This window comes from Cebus imitator, unplaced genomic scaffold (genome assembly GCF_001604975.1).
Source record: "Cebus imitator isolate Cc_AM_T3 unplaced genomic scaffold, Cebus_imitator-1.0 Scaffold721, whole genome shotgun sequence".
Taxonomy (NCBI): Eukaryota; Metazoa; Chordata; class Mammalia; order Primates; family Cebidae; genus Cebus; species Cebus imitator.
The window spans coordinates 97,627-102,603 of NW_016108036.1; the positions used below are offsets into that span (position 1 = coordinate 97,627).

Consider the following 4,977-nt stretch of genomic DNA (forward strand, 5'->3'; position numbering starts at 1 on the left):
TGCTGAAATGAGAGATACAAATGTCAATCAGAAACTCTACAGCAACTACTAACAAAAATAAAAAGACAAATAGAAGTATAATTGATATACTAAAACAAGAAAATGAATCATATAAAATGTTCAAATAAAATTACAAAAATTAGTAAAAGCGTGGAAGACAAAAGCAAGAAAAAGAACAAATAGGACACAGTAAAAAATCTGGTAGATATTAATCCAATTCTATTAACAATCACCTTAAATGTCAATGGTCTAAGTACATCAGTGAAAAGATAGAGATAGAATGGATCAAAAAACAAGATCCAAATATATGTTGTCTCTAAGAAACCAACTGCAAATATAGAAACATACAGATTAAAGGTAAATAATGGAGATTACTACAAACATGGACAATAACTCAAAGAAAACAGGAATATCTATATTAATTTTAGATAGAAGTTACAGTAAGGAAATCATCAGATAGAAATATTACATAATGACAAAAGCATCAATACACAAAAATACAACAATCTTTAACATGGGTGGCTAACAAGAAAGCATAAAAGTATATAGAGAATCAGAACTGCAAATAGATAAGCCCATTATTTTGTTGAAATCTTCAGCATGTTTCCAAAAATAGTTCCAGTAGGCAGAAAATCAATAAGGACATAGATGAACATGACACCACCATTAATCAAATAAGCGTAGTTTATGAATTACTTCATTCAACAAGCAGAAAATAACATTTTTCTCAAGCTCATATGAAATATTCACTAAGGTAGAAAATATTCTGAGCCATAAAGCATAACTTAACCAATTTAAAAGAATAGATGTCATACAAATCCTGCTCTGAGAAAAAAAATGAAATAAACAAGAAATCAATAACAGAATAATAGCTGGAAGCCTTCCCTTTAACGTCAGCACAAGACAAGGACGCCCTCTCTCACCACTCCTCTTCCACATGGTGTTGGAAGTTCTGGCAGGAGCAATCAGGTCAGAGAAAGGAAGGATATTCAGATAAAAAGAGAGGAAGTCAAATTGTCTTTGCAAATGACATGATTTTGTATCTAGAAAACCCATTGTCTCAGCAGAAAGGCTTCTTAAGCTGATAAGCAACTTCAGTAAAGTCTCAGGATACAAAATCAATGTGCAAAAGTCACAGGCATTTATATACAGCAACAATACACAAGCAGTGAGTCAAATAATGAATAAACTCCTATTCACAATTGCTACAAACAGAATAAGAGGGCCGTGTGTGGTGGCTCATGCCTGTAATTCGAGCACTTTGGGATGCTGAAGCGGGCAGATCACCTGAGATCTCGTTCAAGACCAGCTTGGCTAACTTGGTGAAATCCAATTTCTCCTAAAAATACAAAAATTAGCCAGGCATGGTGGCATGCACCTGTAATCCTGGATACTTGGGAGGCTGAGGCGGGATAATCGATTGAACCTGGGAGGTGGAGGTTGCAGTGATCTGAGATGGTGCCATTGCAGTCCAGCTTGTGCAACAAGAGCAAAACGCCACGTCAAAACAAACAAACAAAAAGACTACAGCCTAGGAATACAGCTAACAAGGGAACTGAAGGACCTCTTCAAGGAGAATGACAAACTGCTGCTCAAGGAAATGGGAGAGGACACAAACAGATGGAAAAACCCTCCATGCTCATGGGTGGGAAGAATCAATATCGCAAAAATGGCCATACTGCCCAAGGTAATTTATAGATTCAACACTGTTTTCATGAAACTACCATTGACTTTTCTCACAGGATTAGAAGAAACTACTTTAAAATTCATATGGAATTAAAAAGAGAGTTTGTATAGCCAAGATAATTCTAAGCAAAGAGAACAAAGCTGGAGGCATGGTGCTGCTTGACGTCAAATTGTACTACAAGGCCAGTAACCAAAACAACAGGGTGCTGGTACAAAAACAGACACATAGACCAATGGAACAGAACAGAGAACTCAGAAATAAGACCACACATCTACAACTACGTGATCTTTGACAAACTGACCAAAACAAGCAACCGGGAAAAGATTTCTTAATTTAATAAATGGTGCTGGGAGGACAGGCTAGCCATATGCAAAAGATTGAAACTGGACCCCTTCCTTACACCTTAGACAAAAATTAACTACTATGGATTAAAGACATAAATGTAAAACACAAAACTATTAAAACCCTAGAAGAAAATCTAGGCAATACCATTCAGGACATAGGAAAAGTCAACAATTTCATGAAGGAAGCGTCCAAAGCAATTTTAACAAAAGCCATAATTAGCAAATGAGATCTAATTAAACAAAAGAGCTCCTGCACAGCAAAAGAAACTATTATCAGAGTGAACAGACAACCTACAAGGTGGGAAAAAAGTTTTGCAATCTATCCATCTGACAAAGTCTAACGTCCAGAATTTTCAAGGAACGTGTCCTCTGGGAAACCCAGGTTTCTGCTGGAGCTGTGAGGTGCAGGGACATCCTGAGAGAGGATGTGGAGATTTTGCTGACCATGGGCTGAGAATTCCAGGGGGTGTGGTGGGAAGATTTCTGGAGTTGGGGAGGGAGGATGATGTGGACAGAATAGGGGTGTGCAGAGCCTTGTGAGGATTCGAGTGCAGAGTATGTGGGGGACCCAGTGTGACTGACACAAACAGGGAGAGGGCGTGATGAGCTCAGTCCTGGTGGACTTGAGGAAGACGATGGTGCTGAGGCTGTGGGACACAGGGGAGGAGCAGGGGTGGCTCTCACCTGGGCTCTGTCCATGGCAGTGAGGATGGTGGAGTGGTTGGGACTCAGTGCTGTATGGAACTTTCTTGACCAGCTGATGACAGTATGGAGTTCCTGAGGCAGAGGGCTTCTTAGAGGATTGATTCTTGACCCCAAGGAAAGGAAGTGAGCTCATTCTAGGTCTCAGGTCTACCCTGATGCCTTCTTCAGGGGGTGCCCCTTCTGGGTCCCCCATGGATCCCAGCACAGGAGCCCTTTTCTGCTCTGTTGAGGGGACTGAGGCCCAGGGGAGGTGTGCTCAGATTTGATAATGCCAATATGTGTCTCCACACCTTGAAATATTATGTGGACGTAGAGGTATTTTTCCCAAATAAAAGAAAACTGAGTAAATGGGAGCTTAAAAAAAAAAACTGAACAATAGAGAGTAGAAGAAAATGTTTCTACTTTTTAGTTTCCCCAAATGTTAGTCTCAAGGGGCTGGAGAGAGAAGTTGCAGGAAGAACAGAAACTCTGAGAGGGCTGGAGCTCCTGAGAGCTGCTCACCTCCACAAGAAAGACATGTGGGAAATGGTTAAGGCAATTTTACACTACTTTGAAATTCTATAATATTAGGGAATTATAGTAACTTTCTTCAGTGTCATAATAATATTATTGTTGGAAACATGTTATTTTTTAAGAGATGAGCACCGAAGTATTGAGGAATGAAGGTGATGCTGTTGGCAAATGATTGTCAAATGTTTCAGCAAAAATCATGGAAATGTAATTTATTACCTACACAAAGGAAATAATTAGATCTATGGTGACCATTGTATTCTTTCCAACTTTTGGACTCTTTGAAATTTTTTAAATAGTTTGGAGAAAAAATTAAAGCGAATACTATGTAATCACATGAGAAATGTTCACAACGTCATGTTGAATGAAAATTAAACTTGAAAACTAGATGAGATGGCTCATACCTGATCCTAGAGCTTTGAGAGGCTGAGGTGAGAGGAGCATTTTAGGCCAGGCGTTTGAAAGCAGCCTGGGCAACATGACGAGACCCCATCTCTACAACACACTAAAAAATTAATGAGCCTGGTGGCAGGTACCTGTGGTTCTAGCTACTTGGGAAGCTGAGGTGGTGGGATTGCTTCAGCCTGGGAGTTCAAGGTTATAGTGAGCTATGATCATACCACTGCAATTTAGCCTCAGTGACACAGCAACACCGTGTTTCAAAAAAAGAGAGAGAGAGAGAGAAGAAAAAAAAATATCAGGCCTTTAAAACCATTCAAGAGCATGTGCATAAGAATGTCAGTTTTGTGTGGTCGTGTCATTGTGTGGAGAGTGTCTGAGTAAGAATGTGTGACATCTTTTTGTCTGTGTGTGTGGGTATGTGAGTCTGTGTGCATTCATTCATTCACTCAACAAGTATATTTAAAGTAACAGGCCCTATTCGAGGCAAGGGAAATACAGCTGTGAACAATCAAAATCACTGTCCTTGTCCTTGTAAAGCATGTATTCTAGAGGAGAGAAAGACAATTAAGCAATTAAAATAAATACATTCGTAGCTGGGCACAAATGTACATAATCCCAGCACTTTGGGAGGCTGGGAAGGGAGGACCATTTGAGGCCAGGAGTTTGAGATCAGTTTGGGAAACATATCAAGACTCCGTTTGTACCAAAAGTAAATACAAAACTAGCTGAGCGTGGTGGCACACACCTGTAGTCCCAGCTACTTGGGAGGCTGAGATGGGAGGATCACTTGAGCCCAGGCGTTTGAGGCTCAGTGAGCCAAGATTGCACCACTGCATTCCAGCCTGGGTAACAGCACAACCCTGTCTCTCAAAGTAAATAAGTAAAGAATTCTTAAACGTTAGTAAAACGGTTGTGAACAAAAACAAAGCAGGGTCGGGTGGGGGATGGGAGATGCCACAGGAAGTGGGCAGTGCAGGGACGGGCTCCGGTGGGAATGAGGAGAATGCGGGGGGTGGGGGAGGGAGCCCTGGAGATGAGTTTCCAGGCAGGGGAGCGGCTGTGCCGAGGCTCTGAGGTGCGGAAACCTGGGGTGCTGGATAAACCATGCCAGGGAGGGCCTCAGTCTGGCCCCACTGCACGGGCACAGCTGGGTAAACTGGGCGGTCACCGGAGAGGGCCTTGCCCACAAGAGGGACTTCTCACCATGTTCTCCTCCCTCCCAGACCCCAGGTCCTCTGCCACAAACGAGCACGTGATCGCGCCTCAGGCGTCCTTCCGGGAAGAAGTGGCTCACGTGTCACTGCTGTCACAGGAAGACGGGAGGAGCAC

At 41.9% G+C, this 4,977-nt stretch overlaps 1 pseudogene; it reads left to right on the top strand.

Moving 5' to 3' along the window:
- The window catches only part of LOC108296513, a 9,918-nt pseudogene that overhangs the window by 2,617 nt on the left and 2,324 nt on the right, over window positions 1-4,977 (top strand).